The sequence below is a fragment of the Lissotriton helveticus genome, chromosome 6 (genome assembly GCF_964261635.1).
Source record: "Lissotriton helveticus chromosome 6, aLisHel1.1, whole genome shotgun sequence".
NCBI lineage: Eukaryota > Metazoa > Chordata > Amphibia > Caudata > Salamandridae > Lissotriton > Lissotriton helveticus.
In genome coordinates, this window is record NC_136067.1 from 1108644827 (window position 1) to 1108665020 (window position 20194).

The following is a 20194-nucleotide window of genomic DNA, read 5'->3' on the forward strand; positions in this document are numbered from 1 at the left end:
CTAAAATATTAGATAGCTTTCTATATCAATCCCTGTCCTTGGATTTACCAGTCCTGTCTTCAATACAGACAAGTGGATTTTTCACACTAATTGGTATTGCATGCTAAGTGGAATCTAAAGCAAATTAACCAGAGTCTGTGATGATGCTTAAGACACATTGGTAAAGGTACCAGTGGTTCATTTATTTTTTGACTTCGTCTTGTATTGCTAATATGATATTTGCAGCAAATACAGTCTGCCTAATCAAGGTATTTCATTTTTTAAATCATGTCATTTTCCTGCTTTGTGGTAACTGAAAGCATAGTAACATTTGGGTTATCACTGAGATATGGATGCAGCGATCATCTGTTCATATCATTAGCATCCCATGGGACAATGACTAATGAACCCTTCAGTGCTTCATTTGTCCAACTGGTTGGAGGTTGTCTGCACTCATCCTTAGGTTCAGGGACTTGATTTTCATCTTCACACTTTGGCCCATTGCATGAGAGAGAAAGGAATTAGAGGGAGAAAGAAGGAGCAAGAGAGAAAAAGAGCAACAAATAGAAAGAAGGAATGTAAAAGAATTTGCACGAGTGAGATAAAGAGAAAGGAAGTGTAGCATAGTGGAAGAAGAGCGATAAGGTTGAATGAAGACTAGGGACTCTCCGTATTCAGTAACCACATCATTCGGTAGCATGGGTGGCTGACCTCTAAGAAATACTTTGGGCCTGTACACATATCTTTTTGCAAATTAAGCATTGTGCCCATCGGTAACTCGATCCTCAATGCTACCTTGTTGATTCACTAGACTTTAATTCAAAATATTTATACAACCAAACATTCTTAGCAAAGGTTTGCCGTTGTCCCTTGCTCGCCCCATCTACTTCAGTAGATTGGTGTTTAGAAAATATGTTCTTTCTTCATGTAGGTGTGGGAGGAGGCAGGAAAGGATAGTCATGGTAACATTGTTTTAGGTTTACAGCCATGTCAACTTATACCACCACTAGAAAGGAAGAATAATGGCATACAAAAGGTGGTAGCTATCATCTACATAAAATCACCTAACATAAAAACATGTATTGGGCGTGGTGTATAAAACGAAAGACAACAGACGTTAGAACAAACTCTAGAATGTCACAATCAGATCAGCCTCATGGGCTAAGCAGGTTGAAATCACTATCTTGGCTGGTGATTGTTCAAAGTGACTAGGTGAAATGTGGTTTACAGTCACATTCATAGCCTGATGGGTGGGTTCTCTGCTTGCATTCATTTTTTGTGCACTGGAACAAAGCAAACCTAGCAATATAGCATACATTGAAACAAATTAGCTTGTAATCCATCTGAGAGACTGAGAAATACTTAGGCTTGGGTTTCTTAAGTGTGTTTCTCCTTGCATAGGTCTTAAAAGTGAAATAGTGTTACGGGAAGCACCATACTCGCACCACAGATGACATCTGAGCCCTACTTGACATAGGAGACTCAGCCACCCTCTTCCTCCTGGATCTCTCAGCAGGTTTTGACACTGTCTCCCACCACACACTCATCGGTCAACTATGCCAGATAAGAATCACAGATGGTGAGCATCGAAGGATGGCATCTGTCCTCATGGGTCGCATCCAGAGAGTCTGCCTCCCACCCTTCACCTTGTAACCCAAACACACCATCTACAGTGGTGCTCCAAGGCTTATCCTTCAGCCCTATCCTCTTTAACGTCTACATGACACCATCCGCAGACATTGTCAGAACACACAACATCAACACTTAGCTCTTCCTCTCACTGTCAGTGAACCCCACCCTGACTAAGACCAACTTCCACAACTGCACGAAGAACGGCAGACAAACCACCCTCTGGAACAACTCCTGGTGGCCAGCGGAGCTCAGACCTACGCCCATGCCGAAAGATCACGCCCACAACCTCAACATCATACTGGACAGCAAACTGCCTATGAATCGCAAGGTCAACGCTGTCACCTCAGCCTGCTTCTACACTATCCGCACACTCCATAAAATCTTCAACTGGATCCCCATCAGCACAAGAAAAATTGTGACGCAGGCCCTTGTCACCAGCCGACTTGACTACAGCAACACAGACTATGCCGACACATCCCCCAAACTCATGCATTGACTCCAGACAATCCAGAATGCAGCAGCCAGAACGATCCTGAACCTGCCCAAGAGGATACACATCACCAGGCACCTGAAGGACATCCACTGGTTCCCCGTCCAGAAGAGATACCAGTTCAAACTCCTGACCCACGCCTTCAAAACCCTCCACAAACAAGTACCAGACCATATGAACCTGACTTTACACCAACCCACCAAAACCTCAGCTCCGCACACCTCGCCCACGCTCGGACACCACCTATCTGCCACACCTGATCTAGAGGAGGATCCCTATCCCACCTCACCGCCAAAGCCTGGAACTCCCTTCCACTCCACCTCTGTACTTCACCCTTGTCGAACCACTTCAGGAAGGGACTCTAGACCTGGCTCTTCAACTGACATCCGCATCGCAGTGCCTGGACACCCCACAGAGTAATTAGCCATGCTATATAAATACTGCTTGATTGATTGATACTTGCCATTGCCAACAGAAATAGAGAACACTTGTACTATGTAACTGAGAGTGGCGTAACACAAAATAATGGGGCCCCCTGCAGAATGTGATGAGGGACCCTAGAGTCTCCCATATTTCACAGATATTCATTGACCATGGGCTAAATGGGCCCCTCCTTGAAGGGTTAGGGTCCTCATGGAGGGTTGGGGGCCCCCCTGCACCACAGGGATTGCAGACTCTTGCATTATGCTCCTGGTCATTGAGGAAATTATTAATTCTTAATCTATATTTTTTTGCTCCCCTTTAGGGGGGCAGAAATACACACACAGAATATATTTCAAAATCATTCTATTGGACATACAGAAACAAGTGTAGGAGACTTTATAGAGTATATCATAAATCCCATTAAAAAGTAACAGACTTTCCACTTGACAGTTCAGTCAAAAATTAGGTTCTTACAATGAAAACATAAACCATATTGCTACCTCAGGTAGTTTACCAAGCCCAATGGCACATCTAGTCCCTTCTCCAAGGAAATATGTATAGGGACCTTCTGCAAGGAAATGTGTATAGTCTATAGGGACAGCATTTCATGTGCATTCCGCATGATGAAGGTTAGTTTTGTAACCTGACTGACGGGTTTTTAGAAAACAATGTAATGATATCTACAAAGCAGCAACAATCATATAAGAGTAGCAATAATCAAGAGAAGGAATGTATTTTGGGAGAAAACCAACCTTGAGGTGGTGCGACAAATTGTAAGTGGAGTCTTGTCAAACAAAGTCACCAAAATTGACATGGAAGGCAAAGTTTGCTTGAGATTTAAAAATGCACCTCGGTAAGTTATTTCTTATTCATTTAATAATGATAAAGCATAGGTCGCCTCACTCTTTGGTCATTCAAGTTGACGTGGATGGCAGGAGAGTTTGTACTAGCGAGCATATTGGGCAGAAATTGTTCAATGATGAAGTATCTTGAGCCTCGGTATCTGGACCCTAATTGACAATAAAATATGTAAGGCTTATAAGTTGCCTTTCTAACAATAGCTAAAAGCTTCTATCTTGGAATTTAGCAGAATGGCATGGTGAAAATATTAACTTTTTAATGAGCCTGAAAGCTTTTATTATTTGTCTACAGGAGACCTAATGTTTAAACAAACAAGAAGTTGATAACTTCAATGTAACCCAAGAGTCTTGCACTCCACTCCTACAAAGGCCCGCAATGGTATATTTAGAGATATTATTATCAACATCGTACTGATGGAACTTCATTCTTCAAGTAGGTCCGAGCAATTATAATCAATGCGCAAAAACTGAACTGCAGGACCAGAATTACTGTAGTAAAAAAAAATTGCTTTTTCTATTTAATCTTTACATACCCCCAGGCAAGGAGAAGTACTTGCTCCTGGCCAGCTCTTCCGATTTTATTAAAAGTACAATTGAAAATGACTCTAGTCCTCAGATTCAACAGTGGGAGATTTTAATGTAAAAATATCAATTACTCTTCCGAGAACTTTTAGGAATAAAGAGATCTAAGAAGCCTGGAATATCCCAGATTCTTTATTTCCAACAACTGTTTATCTGGTAGTGGGGGTAGACAATTGCTTGAATTCCTAAAAATGATTAGGGAAATAGTAATCAATGGAAGACTCGTACCTGATGTTCCTGAAAGACCTTCTAGAACTGGTATAACTAGATCATCAACAATTGACTATATAATATCAAGTTGTGATTTATTTGGTCTAATGTCTGAATTGAGGAGGGTTGATCAAAGTTATAGTGCTCATACAATTTGGAGGTTTCCATCAAGCTGTTATTACTGTACACATCGGATTGGTCTCTGGAATTTAGTAAAGGTCAGGCTGTTGTAGCTCCTCAACAGGGTAGTCTTTATTGGAAATCTAGAAATTTAAATTTGTTTACTAGAAAATTTTCAGGAGGTGTGGTGTTAGACAATGACAAGAATTGCAGAGTTCAAGAAATTCATTGCTACGGTCACAGAGGAGATGCTGCGTCTCGAAAAACAAAGAGATTGTGGTAGTAAAGACATCATAGATACAAAGCTTTCCAAAGAAATCAATACATTAACAGGGAAAACAGTTATTGTATCAAATGGAATTGCGGAGAAAAGACTATCAGGCTTTAAGGAAAAAAGAAAAGATGATGCCGACCTTACAAAAGGACATTACATGATCAAAACTGGATTGAATTGCAGCTATCAGAAATTTTAGAAAATACTGAAGTCTAGTGACCATTAATTGCGGGTTCAAAAGGAATATTTTCGTTACTTACATTTCTCCATTGACATGGTCTGGCTACATTGTTCAATTGTATGCTGCAAATGCAAATGACCCAGTTCAGGCTCTGTCTCTTGACTAAGATTTAACACCAACCCAAGATTCTAAGGATGTCTCACACCGACAATTATGCAGATAATTGAATACAGCTACGGGTCCAGATCAGATTCCAGTTCTGCTCTTGAAAGTTAACCCAGAGTTATGGGGAACAATTTTAGCCCCATTATATGATTACTGTTATAATACAGGATGCATTCCTAATTCAAGAAAAGGAAGTTTATTATGATTCCACTGCCGAAAAAAGAAAACAGATCAATTCCAAACAACTATGGACAAATTGCACTACTTGATTCAACTTGCAAGATATTTGCAAGAAATAATTTAGATCATTCGCAAGACTGGGCTTACAGAAAAGGAATAATTCCTTTAGAACAATCAGATTTTAGACCTAAGCACTCTGTATTGGAAAATATTGCTGTTGATCAAATATTAATCGATAAATATAAACATTTTAAATCTCAGATAAGTTATACTGCCGTTACTGACTTTTCTACTGCTTTTAATCAGGGGTTTATTTAGCGCGCTACTCACCTGTGAGGGTCTCAATGCGCTGGGGGGGGGGCTCCGGGTCAGGCGAAGAGCCAGGTTTTGAGGTCCTTCCTGAAAGTGTGCAGGGTCGGGAAGCATCTGATGTTCACCTGGCGCTCGTTCCAGGTTTTGGCTGCGATGTAGGAGAAAGCTCTCCCGACGGTTCTGTTTCTGCGGATGTGGGGCACGTCTGCCAGGGCAAGGTCGGCGGAGCGGAGGTTCCTCTTGGGTACGTGGAAGGATACTCTCTCGTTGAGGTATTTGGGTCCGATTTTGCAGAGGGATTTGAAGGCATGTGTGAGGAGTTTGAAGGTGACCCTCTTCTCTACGGGGAGCCAGTGGAGGCCTTGTAGGTGTTGGGTCATGTGCTCATGACGCGGTGTCCCGAGGACGAGTCTGGCTGCGGAGTTCTGGATGGTTTGGAGTTTGTGTAGAAGAGTTTTGCTGATTCTGGCGTAGAGGGCATTGCCGTATGCCAGTCTGCTGGTTATGAGTGCGTGGGTGACGGACTTTCTGCAGTTTGGGGGGATCCTTTTAAAAGTCTTACGGAGGATGTAAAGGCAGTTGAAACTAGTAGAGGCGACGGTGTTGATCTGGCGGTTCATGGAGAGGTAGGAGTAAAGGGTGATGCTGAGGTTTCAGGCGTGGTCTGTAGGGGTGGGTGGGCTCCCGAGGGCATCGGTCCACCAGGTGTTACCCCAGGTGGAGTTGCAGGGTCCAAGGATGAGGACCTCGGACTTCATTCCTTCTTGGAAGCAGGGTCTGGTGTCTTCGGGGTTCTTCGTGAGTGAGAGGATGAGCATGGTGTCGTTGGCGTAGGATACAATGCTGAGCCCCGTGCTGTCTGCCGATGGCGGCAAGGGGGGCCATGTAGATGTTGAAGAGTGTGGGGCTGAATGATGATCCCTGGGGAACTCTGCAGTTGATTTCCATGGATTAGGAGAGGAAGGGAGGGAGTGAAATCCTCTGGGTTCTACCGGAGAGGAAGGATTGGATCCAGTCGAGGGCGCCTCCTTGTATTCCCGTGTCATGAAGTCTGGCTGCGAGCGTGCCATGTGAGACGGTGTTAAAGGCTGCGGAGAGGTCTAGAAGGATGAGGGCCGCAGTGTCTCCATTATCCAGTAGCATGCGGATGTCATCAGTGGCGGCGAGGAGGGCTGTCTCAGTGCTGTCGTTGCTGTGGAATCCAGACTGGGAGGCGTCTAGGATGGAGTTCTCTTCGATGAAGGGGGTCAGCTGGGCGTTTACGAGTCTCTCTGTGACTTTGGCCGCAAAGGGGAGGAGGGAGATGGGCCGGTAGTTTTTCATGTCCGTTGGGTCGGCCGTTGGCTTCTTGAGGAGGGGTTTTACCTCTGCCTGTTTCCAGTCGTCTGAGCTGATGCCCGATCAGATGTTTGTTCCTCCCACGAAGATGGGGTCGAGGGTGTGACCTACTCGTGTTGACGAGCTGCTTCAGTCCTAGGTTGGTGAGGAGAGTGGTGGAGTCGGGGTCATTGCCGTTGTCAAGGTGGAAGTTCAGGTCCCCGAGTAGAATGTAGTCCGTAGAGGTGATGGCGTGTTGTGCGGCGGCAAGCTTGGCGATGGTAGTTGCAGAGTGGGTGCAAGGCCCTGGCGGTCTGTAGATGAGGGTGCCACGTAGCATGGTCTTGGGGCTTGTCTGGATCTTGAAATCCACTGTGTTGTAGTAGGGAGTCCCTCGTGCTGGATGTGGGGGTCCCTCATGCTGGATGTGGAGAGTCGAAGGGGGGTCTTGTGTGCGATGGTGAGTCCTCCTCCTGGGCGGTGTGGCCGGTCTTTTTTCTGGATCTTGTATCCGTCGGGGATGGCAGTGGCGATGTCTGGGCAGGAGGTTCATGAAGAAGCCAATATTGGGTGAGAGGGTGTCGATCAGGTCCCAGATCTCTACGGCGTGTCGGTGCAGGGCGCGCACGTTGAGAAGGATGCATGTCAGGGTTTTGGTCGGCCATACCTTCGGCAGTCATGGAAGCTTTGTCGATGGTGAAGGATCTGCGGCAGGGTCTGCACGAGAACTACCTGTGGGTGGTGTTCGGGGATGATCTTGCGCAGTCGGCTTTTCTTTCGGGGTTGAGTGCGTGGAGGGTGGTAGGGGGAGGGGTCAGAGGTCAGCGGCGGCGGGAACACAGAGGGGAGACAAAGGGGAGCAATAGCACAGAGCAATGGGCAGTAAGGGAAAACAAATGAACCAAGTGAACAAATAAGCAAATAAACAGCAGCGGCACAATTAATCACAATTACACCAAATAAATATAGTCACAACGTGCAAAGAGGAAAACCAGAACCAGGGTAGTCTTGAACGATGCAAAGAAGGGGCTGGCTTCCAGGCGACTCCGCGGGTCTGCCGGGGAGAGTGCGATCCTAGGACCGAGCTTTGACACCGCTGACAGACCTATTTTATTGATAAAACTTTGCTGATCTGGGTATTCCATCACATCTCATAAGAGTAATAATTGCACTCCATACTTCTACATGGTGCAACGTTTTTATGGGTGGTTATGAAAGGTTAACCCACAAAATGAATACAGCGAATGGATTGAAACAGGGATGTATATGGGCACCACTATTATTTGAGCTCTTTCTGCATAATTATGAAGCTCAGCCATTTTTCCCCCAGATTGGGAAGTTAGTCTTTGATTTGACTACAATAGGGCTGCACAGAAGCCTGGAAGCACGTTTAATGTATGCAGGAAAACATCTTCTTAAAATAATATTACTAAAACTAAGATAATTTTCGGGGGAAGAAAACAAGGTGAACTATTGTTGGTCTTTAGGTGGTGAGAAATTAGAGCAAGTTAATTCTTAAACCTATCTTGGCAGAATTCTTTCTCAAATCTTGACAACAAGCAGCATTATATTCAGAACGGTAGTAATGCATTAGCACATGCAGGCGCATTAAATATATTTTATACATTTATGGGGAGAAAACATTTTAGGCACCTATTAGAAATGTATAAGGTCAAAATTCCATCTACCTTAAGCTATGCCCTAGAGTGCATACCTATAGCAAAGTGGCCTCATCTAAATTTCAATGTGGGGGGATATCCTAAGGAAGTTTGGTTCAGTTATTACTGCCATTCCTGTACAGGCCTTAAACTTAGAACTAGGTTGTACTAGTTAATTTGCTATGGCAATTGCACACATAATAAAATGGGCATATAGCCTAATAATGCATGTAAATGAAGGATCGCTCAGAGAGCCATTAAGACAGGAGGTCTTATCAGTCTGGCATAAGTACAACCCCTTTACTTTGAATTTGCAATTTGCTTTAAAAGAATTGGGTTGTACTTAATCATACCTGGCTTCATAGTCACTTGGGCAGATGGGTCTATATTTAAATCAGGCTATCTCAAGAATAAGTTTTGCATCCGATATTGAATACTGTGGTAGCCTGAAAATGTATGTATTTTTTATTAACAAAGTAACCTATGGTAAGAAACAGGATTAATTGTTCCTGTCCCTTGGTCACAGTGTAGGAAGGACAATACTGATATTACGGTTTGGTATCCTACCTCTTAGTCCGTATACAGGTAAACGGGCTCATCAGGGAACTGGCCCATTTAAATGTCAAGTCTGAAAATGTGGCAATCTGGATCTAAATCATGTTGTCTGTTTTTTGCCCAACACTTGTGGATCCTCAAAAGCAGGTTTGAACACCCTTTTATTGCAGATACGATTTAACTACTATGGATATGAATTTAACTAATATGGATGCACTTCATAATGTCTGCTTCTAATGAATATCTGTTTTAATCTACTCAATTTTCAAAAACGTTTTTTGAAGATATTTAAACTGAAAATACTATAGCTTTTGTAGTTTGTATAGTTTTATGGTTGGATTGTTGATCTCTGTTGAGGTCTAAATCAATCTTTAATAAACTTGAAACTTGAAGTTAGTACCAGAGTATAAAAACTGCAACATCAAATGACTTTTCACATAAAAACACCAAATGTATCTCATCTGTTGCTAGAAATGTATATTCACAAGGGTGCATGTCAGCAAAGGTTTCTAAGACTTTCACAGCAGATTTAGCAGTCTTACTTTACCTGCATAATGAATACCTGTTTGAAATCTGTTTGATTGTCTGAGCAACTTTAATCTCCCCCTCTTCTAAAGCGACTGCAAACAGCACTTACCAAAATATCTTGAGTAAAATGCATGCATATTTTGAACATTGTCTCCTTGAATCTGTAGTACAAAGATGTTATTATCCTAATGGGCTTAGTTCTTTTAATCCTTGTTTGAAGAATATGTATGTTCATTTTTGTGCTATGCCATACTGTAAAGGGTTCTTCCACTCAAAACCCTGGGCCTTGATGCACTATATCAAGAACCAAAATTGAATAATAAAATATCTTTTGATAAGACGGTAAGCCAATTACTCATATGTTATTGAAAATGAAACATTTTGATCACTATATTTAGATCAAGAACAAAGTAATATAAAGCAGATACCAATTACAATATTAAGTGTATGATACCTACTGGTGCAGTGTCCATGGGGCTATGAAAGAGTGTGTATGAACATAAGAATGTAAGAAACGCAAGACGTATGTACATTGAAGCTGGTGGCTTCTTTATCTACTTCTACTTGGAGATACTCACCAGAAACTGCTTCAGCTCTAATCTTAAAGAGTCCAGGTCACACGGTGGGCCTGACTCACAAACCATTTCCTATTAGAGGATGCTCTGAAAATATTTGCACATTGTAAACTTACTTGTGTGAGGGCATTCTCAAACCTTTTCTCTACCCATTCCCACCCAGAATATTCTCATAGATTTATGACAATCAAAGGCCAGATCTAATCCTTATTCTGGGTAGTAACTGATCTGGAACATCCCCTAAATGGATGGTGGTGCACTCAGTCAGAGATTTTCTTTAAGCAAATAAACATGCGAATTCTTGCCGATGCAAAAAGTATTTTTTTTAATTTCATTTCATTCCATCGATCAATGTATATTGTCAGCTTTCAGTGACAGCATACAAGTTTCAGATAAACTCATCACAAGCAGAAAGTGTTTGCTTTTTTCAGCACCTTCCTTTTGGGATCCGCAAACGCAAAGACGGGGAATACTATATGTGAACGGAACACTCAGGCAAGTCCACAAAAACATAATCAGTGCCGAAGGGCAATAATAAATTTATAGGCAAGGACACTAGAAAGAACGAAATGTGTGGCTGCAATTTTTTCCACATAAATATGAATTTGATGCACTCGCCGCATAATCCATTATATGCTCCTTATTTGTAGAGTTTAACAAAAATAATAATAAATCTTTCTTTATTCGGTTAATCACAGGGAAAACCATAAAAGAAACAATCAACAATTTCAACAATATACATAAAAACATTTCAAATGATGTTTAAGATTTAGTGACAACAAGCAGCATATATTTCTAAAAAATGGTGAAAAAAGTTTGGTTTAAAAGTTATGAATTTTTTCAGTGCGTGTTGCTAAAGGTTTTTTCTGTGATTCTTGATGCATTTTAAAAAATTTAGGACTAGGTAGCAAATTTCTTCGGACTCTAGGGATTGCAGTCGATAAAAGGCCAGTCGGCACTGTCTAAGGCCCCACCGCCTGCATATCGGGAGAATCCAACGTTTTCTGTGGGGGTGGTAAAACTTGCAAAACAAGAAAGCGTGGCTGTTCGATTGAGTTGATTTCCCGTCGCAGGGACATGGGGGCATGTTTTTCTCCCAGGCCTTATTTATGGGAAAAGCTACCAGTCTGTAAAAAAGATTCAATCTGAACCTGGTCAGTAACATCCTCTCGTAAGTTTTACTCTGTAGGGTAAGGTAGAGTTGGATGCCAAAGGTTTGCTGGATTATATTTGCGTGAATTACTGAGGGTTTAGCGGCATCAGTTGACAATCTTAATGTTTCCAAGTGTCGCAGGGCAAGTTCCATAAGTTCCTTTTTTGGAAGGGAGACAATCGACTCTGGTTGGAGAAAAAAAATTTCAAGCCCAAGGTCAGTAAAAAAGTTTTTGATGTAACGGAGCCACTTCAGTCTGGAAGAGTGGTCAAGTGACATTGTATCGGCCACTATCGACTGGGATAATGTGTTCACATCCGAAACCCAGATACGCCTCCACAAGAGGAGAGGCTGGATTTTGATAAGATCCTGAAGATGCGGTATTCCCAGTTCCATGTGAGAGGCGTAGATTGATGAACCTTTCGGGGTCGCTAGAAGAAATCTTATGAATTCGTTTTCAATTTTCTGTAAAGATTCAACATTTGTGTGACCCCAGACTCCTGCTCCATAAAGGGCAATGGCCTGGCACTTGGCTTTATAAATTCTCAACAATTCTACTGGGCGTCTCCTTCCCAATTTTCGCGAAAAGGACTGCAAAGCCGCTGTCGAGCGTTTGAAAAGATGGCATCTGGTGTCCACCGCTGGTTTCCATGATAGCTTGTCGTCTATCATCACCCCAAGATATGGATATTGTGTAGTAGTCTCAAGAGGTTGCTTGTCAAGGAAGATGTTTTTTGTGCCTTTCTTCACTCCCCCCGTGATCATTACAAACGTTTTTTTTACGTTCACCTTAAGATCCAAGGAATTCATAAAGGAGGTGTATCTGTTGAGTGAGAGCTGGAGTTCGCGGGGAGTTCGGGCCAAGATGACAGCGTCGTCCGCGTAGAGGAGTGCTGGAATCGGTCTCTGTTTCAGTTTAGGGAGGTCCTGAGCCCCCCTCAGCATCTCTTCCTCCAGGCCGTTGGTATAAAGCGAGAAGAGGAAGGGGGCCAGAACACAGCCCTGCCTAACTCCTCGCTCCACGCCGAACGGCGCCGCCAACTCGCCGTTTTTCCCAAAGCGAACTCTCGCCGAGGCTCCAGAATAGAGCTCTCTTAGGAGATCCAACAAGGAAGGGTCTATCTCCATTTTTCTTAAGACTGTCCATAGTTTGGAGTGTGAGACGCAGTCGAAAGCGGCAGACAAGTCCACATAGACCATGTATACCGTGGTTTTCTTGGCATGCATGTATTTGGCCATTATGAGACTAAGGTTAAGTGCCTGTTCTACTGTTCCGAAACCTGCTCTGAAACCAAATTTGAGGTCTGAGATAATTTCTTTTTCCTCACACCACAGTTGGAGTCTCTCCAGCATGACCCTTCCCACCACTTTGCCAAGGGAGTCCAGGAGAGAGATAGGTCGATAACATTTTACATCCTGGCGGTCCCCTTTCTTAAAAATGGGGACCATAATTGATCTGGTCCAGGAGTCTAGAATTCCTTCACTGGCTGCAGCAGCACAAACCCTTGTTAAGATGGGGGCTCAAAGATCCTGATTGAATTTGAAAAGGTCGACAGGAACGCCATCGGGACCCGGGGCTTTTCCTGTCTTACTTCTTTCCAGGGCCACCAAAATTTCCGAAATATCAAAAGATATTGGGATAGGATATTGTACCTCATTGAGGGGGTTCGTTGGATGATCTATGGTTCCTTGATTTTTGAATATATTTCCGAAATGAGCGATCCAGGTTCCCTCATCTATAGCTACCTCTATCTTAGGGGAGTTGTTCTCTGAGAGGTATGGGGATGTCACTGTTCTCCAAAAATCCTTGCTGCATTTTGATAAGGAACTCCTGTCAAGATCTTTCCACAGTTTCTCTTTCAATTGTTGGACTCTAAGGGTACGGTCCCTTCTATACTGTCTTCTCAAAAGCTGAATGAGACCGACGTCTCTTGGTTTTTTACGAAGAGCAGATTTTAAATCAATCAAGGCCTTAGTGCAGTTGTGATCAAACCAACCTTTTTTTGCTAGATACTTGTTTGTAGTTTTTCCTGTGAGCAACTCTTTGGCTACGGCCAGGATTTCTCCAAAGTTTGACAGGACCTCTGCATGGTTTAGTGTCGGGTCCAGGCAATTAATAATGTTCGGATATGATTGGTTGACTATTTTTTTTGTAAGTTTTTGTGGGTCAATCTTTTCCCACTTTATAGTGTAGCCGTTTTGTTTTCCTAGTTGCAATCTTTCTTGAGTGAGGGCTTTTGCTATGTTAGTGACCTTTGATTTACGCTCTGAAAAATAGAGTTCTATCTTTAATGCATAGTGGTCGCTTAGTATATTTGTCATTACTTGAAAACCTGCAACCTTTGTAGCGAGGTCTTGAGACAGCAGGATATAATCCACTGTTGTCTGATGGCCTCTGCCCACGTAGGTTGCGTCGTATTGGGGTTCCCTCGCCTTTGGGGAATTAGCGATCACTAAATCAAACTCTGACAGAATATTATTCATAATATTGCCGGTGTTGTTGTGGGCAAAGTGAGCTAATGGAGCTTCTTGTTCGTCCACGAACCCACAACATTTGGAGACTGCCATTAAGCATGGGTGAAGGTTAAAATCCCCTCCCCAGAGTAGGTGGATCATTTTAGAGTTGGTCTCCTTCTGTAGTAGGGATCTCAGTCTCTCCTGCATATTTTCAGCGAAAGTTAGAAAATCGTGTTCCGTTAAGTTGTTGTATGAATTTACGAGAACTATGGTGTTTTTGTTAGCGAAGGAGAGAGATAGTATCTGGCAATTAGGGTCAGTGAAGAGATTGGTCACTTTTAGGCGAGATAGGGTGTTGGCTATGTAAATTGTGAGTCCTCCTTTGGGTCTACCCATTGCGCTACGGCTGGCTGGGGAAAAATAAGTTTTATACCCTAGCAGGTGGAGCTCTAGGGTCGTCCAAGTCTCTTGAAGGCAGATAATTTTGCCTTGTTCGAGAAAGTTCACTGCTAAAGGGTCATCGATCTTGGATCGTAAACCCGCCACATTCCAGAATAGGAAGGGTATTGTGTGATGATTGGCTTTTGGGGTTAAAGTTTGTAAGATCTCCTCAGGGTTATTGGTTAGAAGAGGGGAATGTGGGGGGTTGGGGATAGTGTGATCAATGTCCCTTGGTAGTCAATCTACCATTTCTAGGGGACTAAATCGATTCACTAGTGGGATGTTGTGCCAAGGGTCCCATCTGGGCGGTTCTCTACGGGTCACCCTTTGCTGGTATCCCCATTCTCCCCAATTTGGGCCCTGGTGGCGTGGATTTACTACATGCCATGGATTCTCCTGGTCTCGATAACGAGGGGGGCCATATTGTCTATTCTCGTATGCCAGAGGTTGACGCTGGGATCGTTCAGCCCAAGGAAAAACAGGGTCCTCGAAGAAGTTACTGTTTGTGGGTTGGAGGAAGGGGTAGAAAAAGGAGAGTGGTTTTATACTAATTCCTCCAGTAACATTAGGTTGATCCCAGGAGATAATGTAATCAGCTACCCAGGGGTCCTCAAAAGTAATAATAATACAGTCCCCTAAAAACTGTTTTTTACCCTTCCCCACCCATGGAGTCCTGCATAGGGAGGAGATCCTTCCATGGCAATTTGTTGGCATGGGCCGATTTGCCTGTAGCCAGTGATGGACTTTATTTTTTAAGGACCATGGAGGTTCTACCGTGTTGGGCGCTACTTCGGGTACACCAATCATGACTGCAACATAGGGGGCGGCCTCGGGGGGGAGCTCAGAATGAGCTCTGATTTCTCCAGGCCCTCTTAAGGTATTTCTTTGAGTTGGTTGGAGAGTGGAATTTTGTGCCGGGATCTTGGGGGGTGCAATTTTTCTTGGTGCTGGTTGTGAAGAGAGATTAGTGGATGCCACATTGTTAACTTGTTTTGATGTGGTTGGGACTGTGGGAGTAGAGATTGGAGTAGTTAAGGGCAGCGTGATGGGGGGTTTTGGGGTGGAGGGTAATGTTATTGGTGTGGTTGTCTGTGGTGCAGTGGTTTGCGAAGTTGTGGGTTTTGCAATGAGAGTCACGGAATTTGAGAGGGAGTTTAGAAAAGGGTTGGTGCCTCCTTTCTTTTGTTGGGAATGCCCCTGATTGTGTTGTAATGGGGAGGTAAGCTTCGAGATCTGGGATTCTATCTTTGCTAGTTTTTGTTCTAGCGGTAGTAGAAGTTGTTTAAAAAGATCAGCTAGCTTATTTAAGAAAACGGGATTATCATTTTCTTCCAGACCCTTATTTGCAGAGTGCTGAGTTGGTGAAACAAGTGATATGGGAGTGGCACCTTCCGATTGATCACTATGTACTATTGCGGTAAAGACTTGTTGCTGTAATGGTGGTAATGGAATAGGTAGGGGAAGAGTTTTCAATATGGTAAGGTTTGGTAGAATAGCTTTATTTTTACTAATTGCTCCTTCCCTCCTTCCTCTTTCTTGATTATCCTCCAAAGGTAATGTTTGAGTAGGGGATCGAGGGGGGAGCTCCGGAGTTTTTTCCAGGTCGGAACCTAAAGGGGAGTCTGCAAGCTCGGATACAGATAGGTCTACGTTGTTAGGTAGACTACGTCTCCCCTCAGTCACAATCCCTGGTACTATTTTATTACTTGTCGACAAAGGAGTTCTGGCTTGAGCTAGATTTCCCAGGGAGGATCTTTTTGCAAATTCTAGATCTAGTGAGACTCTATTTTCCATGAGGGAAATGCTTTGATCAATAAAGGAGTTAGCTTTAGTAATAAAATCGTCCATGGGGCCCAATATATTTCCAACACTCCCTAGTGCTGCAGTCTTCTTTCCTCTTGTGACTACCATCGTATAAGGGTGGAAGTCAGTATACTGTTTCCCAGGTCAACAATGAGTAATAAAAATATAATAAAAGAATGGGGAATACAGTAAATACTTGCAAAGGAAGTGGCCCAGTCCGGTCCCTCCGGTCCTCGAATGGCCTCAAACGGCCCGCTCTTTGCCCGGTCTTCGCCCCGGGCTGCGACCCGCGCGCGTCCCGCGAGGCGCGTCCCAGGGGTCGAGTTAAGTAGTGTGACCAATTGTGGAGGCGTGGCACTGGGAGGGGGCGCGGCTCACGCGGGAAGAGGACCAGCTGGGGATGGTGTATGCTGGTCCTCGCAGTCCCGGGGCCGGCGCCTCACCCTCCTCTGCGGCCACGAGGTGTCTTCAAGGGTCCCAGCGGGTCCAGCAGTAATGCGAGGGGTTGATCAGCGACTCCAGTCGCGCTGACAATGCAAACAGGGAAACAGAGCCGGGCAGTCAATTCACGAGTGGCACCCGCGAAGCGGGTGCCGCGAGAAGTTAACGGGCTTGGCTGGAGGCGTGGCACTGGGAGGGGGCGCGGCTCACGCGGGAAGAGGACCAGCTGGGGATGGTGTATGCTGGTCCTCGCAGTCCCGTGGCCGGCGCCTCACCCTCCTCTGCGGCCACGAGGTGTCTTCAAGGGTCCCAGCGGGTCCAGCAGTAATGCGAGGGGTTGATCAGCGACTCCAGTCGCGCTGACAATGCAAACAGGGAAACAGAGCCGGGCAGTCAATTCACGAGCTCTAAAGGATCAAGGTTGATTTAAATTGTGACACGTGGGGTGCTATGCTTCGCCAGACATTTTGAAAGTTGACCATTGACATTCTGCTATTGATTGCTTTAAGGTGACAATTAAGTCTACAAAATATAAACTTTCACATTGATAGACCGGGAAACAGAAGAAACAAAAACCTTAAATACATGAATTTAATTCAAACTATGAGGATAGAATAATTCCTTCTTTGTCATTTTTTTTAATTTTTACTATCGCATAAAGACATAAACTCAAGTTCACGTCATACCCTCTGTACTCAAAGCTGCAGTTCTCTGACTTTAGTAGAGCACACACATATGTTGCACCTTCTTCTACTTGAATGCTGCGGTACCTGCTAGTTAGACAGTTTCAAAGTAAAAGTGAAACATACTATATGGATCTACAGAACTACTTTTTAATTGGAATAGGTGCAGCACAATTGCTGCAGAATTTAGATTTCCTTGCCTCATAATTTAGTCAACCTGAATGCCCAATTGGCCCTTGACTGTAACATAATTTTAGTGACCCTGGTTATACGGTACAAATTATATTCTACAAATCGATCATTTGCGGAAGGGTTTGTATCATTGCAGAATAAGTCCTTACCTGCATGGCAAGGGGATTGTGTTCCTCCTTCCAGGCGTCTTGTTCCTGAGCTCCCTTCTTCCTCACATCACAATCATTCTCGTAGGAAGAGGGAGACTCTGGCAATGCCAGTGACTCCTTTCACCACAATTGTCACGGCGGCTCCACACATTTACACCCACCCCACCCATTCCTTGGGACAGCTGGCCCAGTCACATGCCTTGATCACTGCAATGAAGGTGGGTAAGGCACACACTCTGGATCCCGGGCAGTGAGCTTGCACAACCTGAGTAGAGCTGGGGTAGCCAACATCTCCTACCTAGACTCAGCCTACATGGGCCACCACCAGGGCACTAACAATCAGACAATGATGGTGAGCTCACACCTGGCCTGAAATCAGCCAGGGAAACTCTTGCGGGCCTTACAAGGATCAAACTGAATTCCTCCTCACCAAAATAGGCCTGGCACTGACTTTCATAGATTACATATCCAGTAGGCATCAAGGCCAATTTTCCAACTGTTTTATTTTGGGTATTGGAGAGGGTCTCTTTCGGCAAGGATTCTTGGCCCACGACAAGCTCGAGTCAATGTATTTACCCCTACACTGTACTGTCCAGCCCTAAAAGGTGTATTAAGCTCTGGTTACATTGAGGAGAGGATACTTTGACAACCTTCTAGTTGGGCTTGCAGCAGTGTAATTTTGATCCCAGCCTGCGATACTGTAGGAGTACCTCATAACCAAGCATAGTCAGCACTCGAATATATTCTATTTGATTAAATGTTACTATGAAAAGATGGGGTATTGCATATTTAAAGTACTCCATGTGAAAATTAATGAGACTTATGACTGTGTGCATAGAAAATGACTAATGAAGGTATTTGTAACACATACACCTTAATATTTTAGAAGTTAACGTTGAGACGTTTCTCAGTGTGAAGTTCGTAAAACACAAAGTGTAGGTGTAAACTAATGTTTAAACATATGTATGTGTAACCAGAAATTATATTAATGATGGTGCATTTAAATCGCCATTTTTATAATTCTTTGCAATTTATTCATACATTAAGAAACTGTATTTGCTATATGTGTACAAATGTGCACACATTTGTAACCCTGTGCACTGTTAGATTGACATAAGTTGTGGCCTCGAGACCCATTTCAGTTCAAGCTCCCATTTAAAGTCCAACATGTAATTTGTATTTAACCTTCAATGTAGAATATATTTGCTTGTATTTTTGTTTCCACTGCAGGTGCAGACAAAGCCTTATTTATTAGGAAAAAAGGGTTTTTGTTTTAGTTAGATAGAAAGGTATGGGAAGATGGATCCTGGCAAGGAGAAACACGGCAACGAGCAAGGTGGAGAGTTCTCATGGAGGAGGAGAAGAATGGGCAAGGATGAATGAAGTAGCAACTTATTGATGTGGTAAAGGTGGTGCCAATAACCAATTTGTGCTGGAATTGTGGAAGCTACTGGAGGAACACCTGCCTTGACTTGAGTGCAACTAATGTATTATGCTGCAATGTAGTGTGGGTCAGAGAGACATTTTAGGACTCTATGAGGTACAGACCTCTGATTCTGCTTTGAGTGGCTGACAGCTGACACCTTTCTAATTGTCCCTCTATTCAATGCTTCTTTATTTGGGATTGTCCCTTTTAAGTCATTGTAGGAAAGGATAGCATGCTCATGTTTACCTTTGAGAATCATTTGATGCAATTTAATACTAAAAAACCAGCCGAATATTTCAAACACTGTTTTTGGCCGCGCCCCACTAAACGGAGACTGTGCGTGGTGTCGTCAGGGAGGCGTGGCAAGGCGGCGAGGCAGCGAGTGGTGAGGAAGTGAGCCGTGAGCAGGAACCGGGGCTGAGAGGGCTGAGAGCCGGCGTCAAAGCCAGGCACCGCGGTGAGCTGAAGGCCGAGGTAGCGGTGATAAGGGCTGCGCTTTGCCCTGTCCAGCTCTGCCCGAGGTTCATCGGCTTATCGGCTCGGGTGCTTGAAGTGTTGAGTGCAGAGGTCGGTGGAGACGGTGCAGAGCGACCATCATCTGGTAAGTCAGCACAGGCTGAGGTCGAGCAGTTTGACGAGTCGATCTGACTCTGTGCTGGGGTGTAGGGTGTGGCTGAGAGTCCCTGCAGCGTTCGGCTTTTCGCCACTGCTGCTGCAGGGGGCTTTCCCTCCCTATCACTATCCCCCCCAAACTGCTTGCCATTTGTTGTTGGCCGCTCGTGTGAGTACCCGCACCACTCCCCGATCCCCGAACACCTCACCTCACCTGCGCACGCTGAGGGCTGCTCTAGCTTGCTCTGGCCCACCAGGGCCTGCTCAGGCCCCTCCTCTTCACCCCCTTCGCCGACCTCGCGCACCTACCTGGTCGACTGGTTAGTTCTCCCAGCTCTGGGGCTGCTCCCTCCGCTCTCTTTCCTAGTGCCTGCCTTGACCCGGGCTCCGCAGGCGGCCAGCCCCACTGCCCCCATAGTCCATCGGGTGAGTCGCCCTGGTCGTCGAGCTGCAACCAACACAGCGACGCGGCCATTAGCCGACCCTCCGATAGGGCACGTGGGGAGCGGTGCGTGAGGGCTGCCGCGGGTCCGTGGTCCGGGCGGGCGGGTTTAGCGGAGTGGGGGGGTGCCTCTGCGGTGTGGCTCCCGGGCGGTGAAGCCGTGATACGCTACGCCGCAGAAATTCTGAAGCCCAGCACTCCTGTGGAGGGGACGCAGCCAGCTCACCATTTAGACTGAAAGCTGGGTAGACAGTCAGCCATCCCGCTACCCAGCCAGTCAGCCAGCTAGCTAGCTAGCTAATTCCGCAGTCACTGTTTAAACCACAGATTATCCCCCGGTTTCTCTTTGAAGGC